Source organism: Panthera onca, chromosome D2, assembly GCF_046562875.1.
Source record: "Panthera onca isolate mPanOnc1 chromosome D2, mPanOnc1 haplotype 2, whole genome shotgun sequence".
Taxonomy (NCBI): domain Eukaryota; kingdom Metazoa; phylum Chordata; class Mammalia; order Carnivora; family Felidae; genus Panthera; species Panthera onca.
In genome coordinates this window covers 86843384-86859026 of record NC_138349.1, presented here as the reverse complement: position 1 = coordinate 86859026, position 15643 = coordinate 86843384, and the positions used below count along the sequence as shown (strand labels likewise).

Genomic DNA, 15643 nt, shown 5'->3' with positions numbered 1-15643 from the left:
TATATGCATAGAATGGAATCTTATCCAGCCCTAGAAAGGGTGTGGATTTCTGATACTTGTGACAACATGGATAAATAGGAAAGCATCATGCTAAGTGACATAAGTCAAAGACAAAAGGATAAACGGTATGTGATTCAGCTTATATGGAATATCCCAAAGAGTCAAACCCATAGAAGGAAAATGTAGATTGCAATTTACCAGGGGCTGAGGATGGGGAGAGGGGAATAGACAGTTCTTTCTTAATGTGTACAGTGTATCTGTTTGGGGTTTTGAAGATCTTATGGAAATAGTTGTGATGGTTATACAACATTATGAATGTATTCAGTATTACCGAATCATAAAATTAAAAATGATTGAGTGGTAAATTTTATGTATATTTTACCACAATAAAGAAAGTAAATTAAAGTATTTTATCTGAAACAAATGCACCTAGCTTGAAGAATTAGAACACTGTGAGCTTTCATTAAGAGGACCTTCAGCTTGGTGTGACTTAAATGGTTAAGAAAGAAGTGGATTATTACACCTGGAAAGAGGAGCTGGAAATCTCAGAATTGATCAGGCCAGGAATTCAAGGACTCCCATCAGTGACCTCGGGTTTGGTCGGCCTCTCTGCTCTGTTTCACTCAGCATTGCTTTCAGCCTAAAGTTGGTTTCCCTCATGGTGTAACTGGTTGATAGCATTATGTGGGTACTTAGGTAACACCCTTGTTCAGTGAGTGGAAGAGGAGACTCACACCCTTCCCCAGAAGCAGGAAAGGTCACTCTAGACTTTTCTTCCATGGACTACTAGTGGTGCAGAAGAAGGTACTGTTGTCAATGGCTCCCTACATGCCAGCGGAATCAGTTTGAGGAAATGCTTTCTCTGTCATGCTCTCCGTCCTTCAAAACTGATACAATGTGGCTGCACAGGTGAATATTTTTGATCAAAGTTTAAAATTGCAAGCGGTGGCCATTACAGACAGGATTTAATAAAGTTCATGGATAGGAGATCAAGAGAATAAAAGTCATTATCTTTAAAGACTGGATAAAATTGAGCAGGAAGGAGCTCACTCTGTAGAAGTTTCACTGTCATTTGACTGATTACCGATTCAATTCTCAAGACTGAGATCTTTTACAAGATGGAACTCCCAGCCTTGACAACCCTACGTCCCTGGGATTTGTACGGCTGGCTCTGAGCTCTGTGACACTGCACAGGGAAGAAGATTCATCAATTTCAGACTCTCCTGCAACGCAATACAGGATGAAAATTAACCCGGCAAACATAATTAACATTCATGGATTATTAATTGTTTCTGTAAGGAGAGTGTGCTCATTCCAAAAGACTTAATTAAAACACAAATTTCCTTAATTTGATAGTGTAAATGGAGTGGGTGGTAATATTTAAACGACTTTGCATGAGATTCTTGGAACGTGAAACGGTTTCCCAGAACTTCATTTTACACCAATCTCCCCGCTTTGTTCAAACTTGTACTAGTCAGCTCTGGCCGCTGTAACAAAGTAGTATAGACCGGGTGGCTGCAGCAAGAAAAGTCTACTGCTCACGGTTCTGGAGCCTGGAAAGTTGACGACGAAGTTTCCTGTAGATTCAGACCCTGGTGACAGCCATCTTGTGTCTTCATAGGACAGAGAGTGTACTCACCTGTTCTGTACCTCTTTTTATACGGACAGTCACATTTTTTAGTCTCTTGTTATTAGGATAGTCACATCATGGGAGCCCACCTTCATGACCTCATGGGACCTAATACCTCCCATAGACCCACCTCCAAATAGAGTCACATTTCGGGTTAGCATTTTAGCATATGAATTTTCTGGAGCCGCAAATATTCAGTCAGGCCTAGAGTCAAGGGAATGGTACTCACAGGTGGCATATCCAAACAAGATTTGTACAGAGTAAAACCTTCAAATCAACATAATAATATGCATTGTAAATGTTTAATTTTAAGAGAGACAGAGAGTGAGCACATGCCGGGGAGGGGCAGAGAGAGAGGGAGAGAGAGAATCCCAAGCAGGCTCTATACTGTCAGCACAGGGCCCAATGTGGGGCTCGAACTCACGAACTGTGAGATCATGACCTGAGCCAAAAGCAAGAGTCCGACAATTAACCGACTGAGCCACCTAGGTGCTCCACAATTTTTTTTTAATGTTCATTTTAGAGAGAGAGAGAGAGGGAGAGACAGAGTGTGAGTGGGTGAGGGGCAGAGACAGATGGAGACACAGAATCTGAAGCAGGCTGTCCACACAGAGCCCAATGCAGGGCTTGAACCCACGAAACACGAGATTATGACCTGAGCCAAAGTTGGACACTTAACTGACTGAGCCACTAAGGTGCCCTACAATTTTTATTTTTAATGTACTCTTTTCTTTTGCAACTTATATTTTGCTGAACAATAGTTTTATCCAAGGAGACAACCAAAAAAGAAAAAAACAATCCCTTCTTCTGAATTTTTAACCCACTTAAATTATAATTAAGGACTACTGCTCAAGATGTTGGTGTGTCCAGTATGGCCAATGGCAGTTGCAGTTGACTAACTGTAGGGTAGACGTGTAACTGAACCACCGTGAGTTGTCTCCTGGGTGAGTCAGTAACTACACCAGGGGGATTGTCAATCAAAGGAAACTTTATTTACAACAAACAAGGAGATCACAGGGAATGACTTCCAAAGCTGAGACTCCTCCAGCAAGGGTGGGTGGGTTCCTTTCATTTAGGCTTAGGATGAATGTTTAGATAGGGGAGCCTCGTCATCATCTGTAGAGAAGGCATGAGGTCACGCAGGCGCCTTAAGGAAACCTGCCTATAAGTACATTGTATGTTGCATAATGAGGCTTGTGCCCCTCCTTGAGTGGATATTTTAGTGTTATAATGAGGAGAGATAATTGTGGGTCACTCCATGGTCCATCTATGCAGGCATGGATCAGAGTTGAGCTCAAACTGGTCTGGGTGGTCTGGGGGCCAGAGCTATCGCCTGAGGGGGAGTTGCGGTTCCCATCACATTATGCCGTGCTTGTGGGGTCTGTTGTCTGAGTGAAGAGATGATCTGGAAAGATGAGCTTAAGGAAAATGTGGGGCAAAGTTCAGTGAGTAAATGCAGGTGGTTAGTAAAGGTTCAGTCTTAGGGTCTAGCTGATGACAAAAGCTGAAAAAATTTATAAAAGCAGCTTCAGACAAATGATACTCATTTCCTGTTAAATGGTCCTTTCAAAATTGGTACTTCTAGGTCCTTGTGCTAGTATTGGATTTAGGTTTTGACAAAGCATTATGTCTGACCTTTTGATTTCCTTTCCCATCCCTGAGAATCAAATTCTACCATAAAAGGACTTTTGCAGCAAGTATTTTTGGTGGGGAGGTATGGAGGGCAAATCAGTAGGATTTCCTACCGCTAAGGCAATTTCACATGATATGTAACTCATGTTTAATAGAGGATTTAAAAGATCTAAAAGGGTCCTAATTTGATCTGTATAAGCAAAGGTATGTTTTTGAGTCACTAAACAGCAAGCACTAAACAGGAAAATGTTCAGATAGGTTGAAAAGTCATGTGGAGTTAGTATTCTATTAGTAAGGCCAAGGGAACCTATTAAATCTCTGTGCTAATGTTAATTTGATTCTTTTTTTTTTTTTTTAAATTTTTTTTTTTCAACGTTTTTTTATTTATTTTTGGGACAGAGAGAGACAGAGCATGAACGGGGGAGGGGCAGAGAGAGAGGGAGACACAGAATCGGAAACAGGCTCCAGGCTCCGAGCCATCAGCCCAGAGCCTGACGCGGGGCTCGAACTCACAGACCGCGAGATCGTGACCTGGCTGAAGTCGGACGCTTAACCGACTGCGCCACCCAGGCGCCCCAATGTTAATTTGATTCTTATACAGAAACTGAGTTCCACAGCCGGATACGACTCAGCCCCTAGACTTTGTCACTCTTTCATAAATGCCTCCCACTGACCACAAGGAGGCACAAAGTAGTATCAGTCAGTAAGCCTACACCTGAGTCTTGTAGGGGCCAAGGGCAGGGCGCCCCAAGATGGGCCACTTCAGCGTAAACATTATTTTGTGTTAAAATCAATCAAAATCCAGAAGATTCAGAAGAAGTCTCTTTACCTCCTTGTCAGCTGCCACTTATACCAGGAAGAGAGATTCTTCTTTATGTAAGAAGCTTGCCTATGTGATAGGTACCTTTGCTGGGCACCTTCTCCTCCCACCTTCCTGCTAGTGGTCTATCTCCCCTCCCAGACCTTATCCCTCTTGTTAGCTCATAGAAGCATCATGTTGCCTCCCTGTCTTTGGAATTTCCGTGCCTGTGTGGATTCCCCATGCCTATGCTATTAAATTTTATTTTCTCTTGTTCCTTTGTCTCACCTCAATTTGATTCTTACTCCAGCCAGAAGGACCTTGAAAGGGATAGAAAATTCTTCCTCCCCAACAGCGTGCAGACAGTGTTTAGCAGAAAACTATGTTTAGCAAAACATTTGGAGACATTCTTTTGAATCTGTTGGAGATTGCCTTGATGGCCAGGACAAATACTATATAACTTAAGCTTTTTTATTAATTTTGCTATTCTTATGTGTTTTCTCCCAGGGAATTCTAAGTAATACATTGACATACAGGTAATACTTAATACTTATTAAGAATATGTGTTCTGAGAACTAAAAGATCTGTGTTCACATTCCTGTTGACTGTTGTAACATATAGACAACGATTTAATTATCTCTTATTTTAGAAACTTCTGCCACTACTTTAGCCTTCTTCATAATTTTCTAAATCAATTAATCTGTCTAAAAGAACCTTACCCCATGGGGCGCCTGGGTGGCTCAGTCGGTTAAACAGCCGACTTCAGCTCAGGTCATGATCTCGCGGTCCGTGAGTTCAAGCCCCGCGTCAGGCTCTGTGCTGACAGCTCAGAGCCTGGAGCCTGTTTCAGATTCTGTGTCTCCCTCTCTCTGACCCTCCCCCGTTCATGCTCTGTATCTCTCTCTGTCTCAAAAATAAATAAACGTTAAAAAAAAAATTTTTAAAAGAACCTTACCCCAAAGAGATAATAGCTGTCAAATAAGTAATAATTATCAACAGAAGAAAAGTTAAAACACTTTTGCAACTTTATGAAGGAAAATGAAATAAAGAAATGATACATTATGATGTCATTTGTGCTACATTAAGATAATATGAACTGGCACTATTTCCCATGAAAACATCTCATGCCAGGTACTTTACTTAAGCTTTGATTTAAAATGTTATCTTGCAGTTGTAACTATCAATCTTAGTAAAACTATAACAATTAATAAGTCTATACTCCTGTGATATTGTGATTTATAATAAGAAATATGTATTTGATCTTCCTCCCCTTTTCTGGCACAGAGCTCCTAAAATTCTTGGAATTTACTAAGAGAAGAAAATGATGAAGGTGTCTTTTGTTGTGTTAATTAAGTGGCTTTTGGAAAGCCCCTAGGTACCCTAAAGATGGGGGCTACATCCAGCCACTCTCAGTCCTACCCCCTCCAGGGAGGGGCGAGGGGGTGGAGGCAGAATCAGTCACCAGTGGCCAATGATGTAATCAAGCAAACCTGTGTAATGAAGCCTCTGTGAAAACCCAGAAGGATGGGGTTTGGAGAGCTCCAGGGTGAGGGAACACTTCAGAGTTCTGTGTCCCTTCCCTACGTGTCATCCTGTGGATCACCTCCATCTGGCTATATTCCTAAGTTATATCCTTTTATAATAAACCAGCGATCTAGGAAGTAAAATGTTTCTCTGAGTTCTCTGGGCCACTCTAGCAAATTAACTAAAGCTGGGAGAGGGTCCTGGGGAGCCTCTGGTTTATGGCCAGCTGGCTAGAAGCACAGGACCTGGGGTGAGTGTGGAGGGCAGTCTTGTGTTTGAGGTAAGTTGTAGGACACCCAGCTGGTGTCAGAGTATTGTCAGTTGTGGGGGGTGAGCCCCTCATGCATGTTGAAATTGGTGATTAAACCCTAAAATAATCCCGCATATATATGTGAGCAAGAAGAATTATGTTTTTGTTTCACTTCCTCGTCTACCCTGATTACTCAGAAGGTAGATTCATTATTGAAACCTGGGTTATAAATATTCTCTGGTCTTAGCTTTTGCCATCAGCAGAAAAGTGATTCATAATATGAAGTCTGAACACCAAAATGTCCTGCGTTGTTCCAACTTAATTAAAGTTGATTTCCTGCTTTAAGACAGACCCACATTTTGGATTTTATTCTCCCCCTGATTAAAAAGGGAACCTAGATATTTGTTCTTCCGAGAAAAAACATTTTTGTTTTCTTAATTTCGTGGCCCTTGCTCACTGCCTGACCTTGGGCAAAATCCTTAACCTCTCTGTGTCTTATTTTCAATAACTATGAACTGAGGATGATAATTATAGTATATTCCTCATGGGGCTGTTATGTGAATTAAATAAAATAATCCTCAAAAGAAAATGCTTCACACAGTTTGTGGAATATAATAGGCTGTAAATATTAGTAACTATTAATATTTTCATTCAACACGTTACATGATGTACTTTTTTAATGAACTTCAGAATTTCTACTGTCCTTAGAACCATGTATAGACATTTATCTCCAGAGAGCTGTGTATTTTTTTATCGTACAGCCTGTGGGTTACATAAGGGACCAGCTCCACTGCTCATTAGGGTCAAGTTGAGGATCTTCTCATAAACATATTTGTATTATTCAACATACATTAGGTTATTTAGCAATCACGAACAACCCTAAATTTTCGGTTGTGGAACACAGAGAAACGTTTATTGTTGCTGCCACAGAGTCTGTTCTGTGGGTCAGAAAACCCTCTGATGTGACTACATATTGAGCCCATTGTTCTAGGTCGCTTTTGCTCTGTGACACCATTAATTACCAGGTGTTCCCTGGTCATTCTGGCAAGATAAGAGAGAAGATGGAGAATCACGAGCCATCTTGGAAATTCTCCCAACTGTAACGAAAGCGCTTCTGTGTATTTGTGTCACTGGGGCCAGTGCCAGCCTCTGGGTTTCATGTTCCCCCTTCCCTGGTGGACCCGGGCTGTCTGGCTCATGGCAGCAGAGAACCGGCTCTTTGGTAAATGATGGTGTCTACCGCAGTGCTGAAAATTTCATGTTTCTTTATATTCTGTCTCCACACATTCTTCTTTCTTAACCATCAGCTTAATTAGTAGCATCTTCCTCTGTATATGATTTATAAGTCAGCCTAAATCTTTTCAGGATAAGGTGGTATAAAGTGAAAATGTCTTGAGAAGACTTTTATCTTTTCACTGCTGCACTTGTACAATGCCTCTCAAATAATACATTTGTTAAATCTATTAATGGATAAATATTAAATGAACCACATATCCATGTATGTAAATATAATTCTGACATAATCAGGGAGTAAGATTTGAACTGGATTTACTATTTATCATATATTTTGCTGTTTTCTTCATATTGCTTCCTTGTGACCAACATCGTATTTTATACGAATGGCAATGTTTAAAGGGTTTTGTTCATTGTCAGGGATTTATTTTAAGTCAATCCTTTGACCTACACAAGGATTAGGCCACCTTAATATACTGAGTAAATTAACCTTTAAATTAGAAAAAGGAAGAAATACATCATAGTGTTAAGAAATGATGAATAATGATTGAATTCCTGATACATAAAGTATTCTAGCTTTTTATTAATTGTATTACTTTGAGCAAGAGAAAACTGAAGCATAAATAGAAATCACTGATAGCCAATCATAAAGGTTTGGTTTGTGAGTCTATCTGACCGATTGATTGATAAATTGATTGAACAAATCAGTAAAACAAAAACTAAAGTATTTTTGCTGTGTCAGTTGGGGGCACTCTAAACTCTGATGAAATTTTATTTCTATGTTTGGGCGACACCCAGGAGAGTAGGCATCATCTATGAGGACTAAACATTTTTGATGTCTAAAGAAATTAAAGCAGACAATGGTTAGATTTTGTTGTAAATACAAATGTTTGAACAGTTATAAAAAAGATTTAATTGTAAATACATAGAGAATGCAAGTGTATCTTAGCATATAACATTTGCTTATTTAGTTACCCCTTTTCCATCCTGCGGATGAAATGCTTGTCAAGGAGGAGATCTAAGCTGATTGCAAGGAAATATTAAACGCAACCGTGCTAGCCATGTCAAGCCCCAGAGCACAACATCTGTATCCTAAATCACACTCTGTCAGGCAGCTACAGGAGGGGCAGGGAGTTAAGACAAAGTGATGGATTTGATCTTTTCTGCCTTTGATTTATTAATAACTGGTTGGACTATGGGAAAGCTTGAAAGACTCACATCAAGGGTGGCAACTCATTTGCAAAAAGCTTTGTTTTCTTTTTTATATTAATGTCAATAATATTTGACACTCCAGTCTGAAATAGGCTTGAACTACTTTTTGATTTCTCATGCCAGCTATTAATAATCCTCCTTTTATCTAGGGAAAAATCACTTTTGATCTTTCTGCAAATTGACGTTGTCAATGTTACTTTATTTCTGCTAATTCCTAAGATTGCCTTTTATTTCTAACAAAGCATTCACAGATTGCTGTGATAGATTTTTCTTCATTCAAATCTTATAAACCCCAGTCGAATTATTGAAAGGATCTTGTAAGTCATTCTGTTAGGTTTTTAAAAACAACAGTAGCATTAGCATGCATATGAAGTTGATTTTCACGTTTTTTTTTTTTTAACGGCGTTTTAACTATATTTAACAGTATTTTAAGAGAGTCTTAGACAGTTCTTAGAACATCTGTTATTTTACTTAGATTTATTAGTTCATTACACGAACCTGTACTGAGAGTGTCCTATGCGCCAGGCTCTGTGTTAGACTCGGGTGGATTGTGGTGGGACCCGGTGGCAACATGTCAGGTTCTGCCTGTTCTGCTGGACGTTGTAGTCTGGCTGTGAGCTGGGAAGGAAAGGCCATAGAGCAGGTGGTTCTGTGTAAACTGTCCCGGGGGACACTTCTTCAGGAGGTGGAACTTGGGCTTCCGTCGGAACACCAGGAGGATGTAGGGGTGCCACAGCGGACGAGGTGCCTTCCTGGCCGGGAGACAGGCTGGAAAGGGCACAGTGAGCGGGCTCTGGAAACTGCAGGTGTTTGAGAGTGGCTGGATGCAGAGCACCAGGAGACGCTTCGTCATCTCCAGGAACTCTCAGTCTCTCCCAAGAAAAGGTGCAAACAAAACACTACAGGACATCGAAGAGGCTTAGGAAAGACGGTGACGGTGTGAGATTTACGTTCTGAAAAGCTTGTGGTTTCTGCAGTGTTTGATCTCATCGGACGGAAGGATGTGGGGAAACTGCTTGGAGGTTTCACTGCGGTGATTCGGCTGAGGCAGCAGCAGTTTGTACCCTATTCACACCGATCCTGTCCCCAAATGAAAGGCTAATAGTTGATTCAAATGGACTTACTGCGGTCATTTTAATCTTGACAATACCACTAAAAATTTTCCCCGGTTACTTCTTGTGCCCATGGCAAGTGACCCTCACACCGTCCACACCCCGGCCCTCTGTGGTTTTCAGACCAGGAACACGCTCTGCGGCCTCCACGGCTGGCAGTGTTCCTTCTGCCGGCACATTCTGTGATTCTTGTGAAATTCCAGGCCCCATGTGCATTTTGCAGTCCACGCTCTATACAGAGCGACCGTGTGTTTCTACTCTCATTTAAGCAGAGGATTACAAGTAAGGGAGAGTCCTTTTTCCCAACAAATATGCAGCTTCATTTCTTACTTTCTTGTGGCCAAAAATCATACTGAAATTTGTAAAATTATTTCTGACTATGTAAAACCGTTTTTCCCCCAATATTACTTTTTATGGCATAGCATTATTGTTAAGGAAGTAGCCAGTTAGTACCAATCAGTTCATGCATGGATCCACTACAGTGGAGTTTATAATCTGAGCTCATTTTCCTCCAGTAATAATTTGTATAATAAAATATGCAGTGAGGAAAATGGATTTTCCAAATATATTTCTCCACAATATATCCAGTGGATGAAATACAATAAAAGTGTGTATTTGAACAGGAAATACATCATTTTCCCCGCTTGCCAAACAAGTTCTGATGATGGCATCTTAGTCAAGTTCATACTCAAGGACCTCCTTAGGCACACACCCCCAGTCCTATGCCCTTCTTTCGGCCTTCTGTTTTCATTTTGGATCTCTGTGGTGTTCAGTCTCTTGAGTTTCTCTGCTTATTTTGAAACCAGCTATTGTTCTTCACCCTGTGTTTTTCATAATAGCAACTCCCTTTCCTGTGGGAAATTACCTTTTCCTAACATTTGCAGTTCCGGCCGGACCACAAGCTATAGCGTTTCTCTGCAACACGAGGGTGGTTGTGTGATCCCAGGCAGGTCAGTGATCCGACCAGACGTGTGAGGAGGGAGGTCGGCACTCCCGCCCTCACAACGTGAGAAAGCTCTGTGAACTCTCACCAACTCCTCTTGGATCCATAAGAGAACAGAAGTCACCGAGCAAACTGCTGTCCCCAGAGTATGAGAGATGGGGGCGTGTGAAGAGCCAGAGTCCACTGGAGCCCATACCCTGCATCAGCGCCAGGGCAGAGCTCCTGAGCTGGAATCGGTGATTCGCGGGGGGCACCAGGTAGACAAGCTTCAGATTCAGCTTACAGCAAGACACATCACGGTGATCCAGTTAAAAGAAAGTTTATATAAATATATTAATTTCATAAAGATCCAGTTTCGCAGCACAGAAAATTATCAGGTACGAGAAGGATTATATAATAATAAAGGGTTTAATTCTTCAAGAAGACTTAACAACCCTTAACGTATATCCGTCTAACAACAGATCATCCAAATTCATGAGGTTAAAAGTGATAGAAGCACATGAATCCACTACCTTAGCTGAAGACCCCACACTCCTCAATCAGAAATGGACAGACCCAGCAGGCGGGAACTCAGAAAGGACACAGCTGGACCGAACAGAAACCAGTCCCGTTCTCTCTTCCTGGAAATTGATTCTGGAGCATAGACATTGGGACTAGAGCGGGAAAACCTACATCAGCGTCTGGGGATGGGATCCAGGCATTCATACTCGTAAAGATGCCCAGATGATCCCGTTACGAACCTGAGATGCGCCAAGTGATTTTCTTTGAGTTCATCCTGCGTAAGAGACCCAGGGCCATGCTAATTTTTGGCCTCACTTTTCCAACACTTCCTTCCGTTTGCGAGTTTCCTTTCAATAAATATCCTTTATTCTTTTTAAGTCACATTATTTTATGTTGATTATAATTTTTAAAGTCTTGATAAATGTTGCTGTCTTAAAGTATTTGAAGGACCCGGACATTGTTGAGATAGAACATTTTGTACCATGCACCGTGCTAAGCCTCTTAAACTACGTCATCACATTTACTTTTGTCAAACACAGACCACTGGCTACTGTCATTCCATTTCACCTGTGAACACATTGGATGGATCTGTTTGGGAATCCTTGGAAAACTTTATGAGGAAACTGTCTAGGCCCTGACTCTGACAGGTGCAATCTAATGTCTTTGAGACAAGGACAAGAGTGGAGGAGGCATCAGGGTCACATGGCCAGCATCTCACAATAAGTGACACTGCCCTCAGGCTCCGGCCACAGATCTGTGGAACGCCTCAGGAAGCGACAAAATTGGATTGGATAGGAGAGAGAGGTGGGTCCATGGGAAAGAGAGAGAGAGAGAGAGAAAAAAAGGATTCAAAGAGTACAACAGAAAAATTAGAATTGTGACAATATGAATAATAAATTTCATTGGATATATATTTTTTTCAGTTTTAAAGCCAGAATCTTCCTTGGTGCAACGTAAGATGTCCTGAATATGATGAAAGAAGCTGAGTTCATATGGTCGTGCACAACACAGCAAAGAGGGTGTAGATAGCTCTTCATGCTGAAATGAAGACAGGGGCAAAATTGTGCATGTCCATGGCTCTTGAATGTAGGGGTCAGTTCATGCAGGTTGGGATACTACTCCAAAATTTCCTGATATGATGACGTGTCAGTAGCAGAAGTTATTTCAAAAGAAATCAAGCAGTCATTTTCTCTGATGCATTGTAAGTGTTCAGATCTTCTCATTAACTTTTACTATAACAATTGGAATATGCAAAATTACGGCTTCTCTGGTTGTCTTTGAAAATCACTTCTTTCCGGATGCTCCGGAAAGGCAGGCATTTCTCTACTGAGTACATAATGGGATTTGATAAAGTTATCAATATCTGAGGGATGTTACTAAAACCTGAGCTTAAATTTTCTCAGTATTACCTATGATGTGAAAACGTCTTGGATGCATATCATCATGGGTGAATGTTGAATGCAGGAATATTCCTCTGTTTCCCCATGCTCTCCCCTGCAACTATTCTCTGGTACTTGTTTAAATGCACCTGAGAGTGTTAATGTTTGCTCACCTTTTACCTTTAGTAAACCACCACTTTGCTGGAAATTGCGGGGTAGAATAGGGTTCCTGCGTTCCATCCTTAAATACTGTCATTTATTTTTGGTAGTCCTGGTAGGCAGGGACCATCCGGAGTTACTATTTCTAATTCTCACTAGGTGCTTTGCACACCATCAACTGTGTGTTACTGGAGAGTCTTCACTGAAGGTTATTTGCAGGTTGTGTATCAATTGAAGAGCACACTTACTTGGAAAGCTAATGACGGCACATCTGTAAAAGGGTTTGTGCAACTGCTTGATGAGGAAAGGGGCGCCATCCAGCAAGCAGATTTTCCCCATGCACAGTTCCCCGGGACTGGTGATCTCTATTTGTACACGTTGCAGGGCTTGAATTTGGCTGCCTGGGGTCACGCCTTAGACTCTTTTGAGAAGTTTATCTGGTAGCCTTAGAAAAAGATGAAAGAAAAGCACCTTTTAAAAATCTGTTTTGTTTTCTAGTACCTTTCTAGTCATGTACTCATTCCAGATCCAATGTAACAGCTCTTGATCTTAAGACAAGCTCATGTAGCACTGGTAACAGCTACGCGATTTGTTTCACAAAGTGCTGCCCAATTCCACGGGAGACATTACGAGGTCCTCCTTTTCCTGTGAAGAAGTAGACATTCACTCTTTCTTGCCCAGTGGCATCTGTGTAGGGAGCCGCCGCTTGATGCAAAATCCTTGGGAAGGGCACAGCTGACTCTGGACAGGCCTGGCCCTGCGTGGCTCCCTACCGGGAGGGGAGTGGGTGAGCCGCCCTGTTCATTTGCAAGTGCACCTCTCTCATGCAGAGGAAAGCCACAAATAATTCTGATAAATTAGAAAGAGAAATGAAAGATGATCTGGTGCATATAACAAAGGAAGCTAACTTGATTTGGAGGGGGTAGGATCATGAAAGATACCCCTAGGGAAGCAATGTTTATAAACAGAAATATACATAGGTTAAAAAAGAACACTGATGAAATATTTAAAGGTACAGAAGACAAAGGGATATGGCTGGAGACAGAGATAAATAGGCTAAGAAGAGGCTAGAGAGGAAGCCAAGTTTTGTGGATTTCTATTAAATTTGGAATTAGGATCAGTAGAATGTAGTGGAGAAGCTTTAAAAGCAAAGGGTCATGACACAGCCATAATTATGTTTGCAGATCATGGCACTGACATTAGTGTGAAGTATGGATTGCTGGGGGCAAAGGTGAAATGGAGCGGCCAGATGGGAGATCATTTCAGCAGTGTGAGCAGTGAGCGTGGCCTGTGGTGTGGAGGTAAGTGACGAAATGTCGCAAACGAAGTAAAGGAGGCCAAAGCACCTCCATTTTGATGGCTTTGCTTCATTCGTCAAATGTTTATTTGGTACCTGCTGGATACTCAGTGGTCAAAGGGAACAGGGTTGTGTAGAAAACTAAGTCCTGGTCTGCGTGGAGCATACACTTTAATGAAAGGGAGTCAGTAACCGAATGAACACACACACATAGATGTAGAATGTAATGACAGGTGACCGGGGGGAAGAGTGTTCCAGGCAGAGAGCAAGGCAAACCCAAAGGTCCGTGATGGAAAGATGATCCGTGTGTCCAAGGAGCAGGTGGGGTGGGGTGTGTGTGTGTGTGTGTGTGTGTGTGTGTGTGTGTGTGTGGTTACTGCTCGGTGGATGACTTGGAAGATGGTAAGAGGTGAGGATGAAGAGGCAGCCATGGGCAGGTTATGTGGGACCCTTCAGCCATGACGAGAAGTCTGAGTGTGACCCCAAGTGATAAGGATATCCACTGTAGAGATTTGAGAAGGAACGTGATGGTATCCCTCACAGAATCACTCAGAGATATTACTGTAATGTCTGAGCTTTTTGTTGAACAGCTGAGAAAACAGTATTGCCATTTACTCAGGCACAACTGTAGAAGAAGAACAGAGTTTTGTTTGTGGAGGGTGGAAGCTGAGGACTGGATGGCGTGATTGGAGACAGCTTACAAGTTCATTTTCTATAGTTTGAGAAGTGCCTGGATAGTATATAAAAAGAGGGAAGGACATGTGTTCATATATTTTGCTCATATTCATTGGCCTACTCACTTTTGTTGAGCAATATATTGTGATGAGGATTAAAAATCTAGGAAAATGTTGCAAAATTATCCAAGGAGTTAAATTTTGTATGTGCTATATTTAAGGCAATTTCCTATGATGACCTTCACAGAAAAGAAAAGACATTGAGACCAATAAGCATGGCACTCTGTGGCTCCAAGATCATTCAGTCAGGAGAATAGAGTACGTTAGAAATGTCCCTAGAAAGTACAAAGAATGATTCATCTTGCTAAGTGAGGCAGCGGTGCCTTAAGTTCCATTTTGATTCTGACTAGTGTGCTTTTCTTGCATATTCTCAAGGAATGTCTTACTGCAATTTCTTTTAAATGTCATTGTCAAGATATTCTCAAATATTCATTCCATTCTGAGTTTTGTTATTTATGAGGTAATTACTAAACTTGGTGTGTGGTTAAATTATCTGTTCATTCTATTAAGAAGCATAATATTAACTACTTATCATGATTGATAGACGATAGATAGGTAGATAGATAGTAAACAATAGATAGTAGACAGATAGATAGGAAGAAAGAAAGAAGACAGATGGATAGTTGGATAGACAGACAGGTAGTCATAGTTAAGATCTTTTTGAGAAGCTCGCTTTGAGGTGGAATAGGTCATGAAGGACATTTACTATGGCATCATTTTCTTGTTGACCATCAAAAATAAGCAAAAGTATAACCATGAGGTACCTAAATGGAGGAGACTGAGTGCCATAGATACTCTTTCCCACTTGCTCATGGTCAGGGTCTTGGTGGGGGAGACCGCAGTGCCCTCGCAGCTACCCAAGCCTGTGGTTTGTTGGAACTTTCATTGTGTCTTGAAGGGAAGTCTTGACCCCATTTGGAAGTTTGAGTCTCTAAGCCCACAGAGCCTGGAGATGGGAGGAGGTGAGCATGAGCTCCAAAAGTCAGTCATGGGACTTTGATAAGCAGCCCTAATCATGTTTCCAGTTTATGGTTTCCAGACTGGTGGCATATTCTTCCTACTTGGGGACATCATCTGAATGTATATGCTTTAAAATGCAAGAAAATCATCACCCCCAGTTTGCCATTCGGGAGGCCATTCCACTTATAGAGTCAGGTACACACTTCCACACTCTTTTGCTGCAAAATGGATACCTTGGTCTAAAATGGTATTATGGGAGGGGCGCTTGGGCAGCTCAT

General features: G+C 41.5%; 1 long non-coding RNA gene across 1 annotated transcript in view; it reads left to right on the top strand.

The window, feature by feature from the left end:
• Window positions 1-13733, top strand: part of LOC132685571 (uncharacterized) — a 180424-nt gene extending 166691 nt beyond the window's left edge. Inside the window, exon 3 of the long non-coding RNA XR_009613218.1 lies at window positions 13559-13733. This is a non-coding gene — a long non-coding RNA (uncharacterized LOC132685571). The remainder of the gene's footprint in view (window positions 1-13558) is intronic.
• Window positions 13734-15643: the final 1910 nt, after the last annotated feature.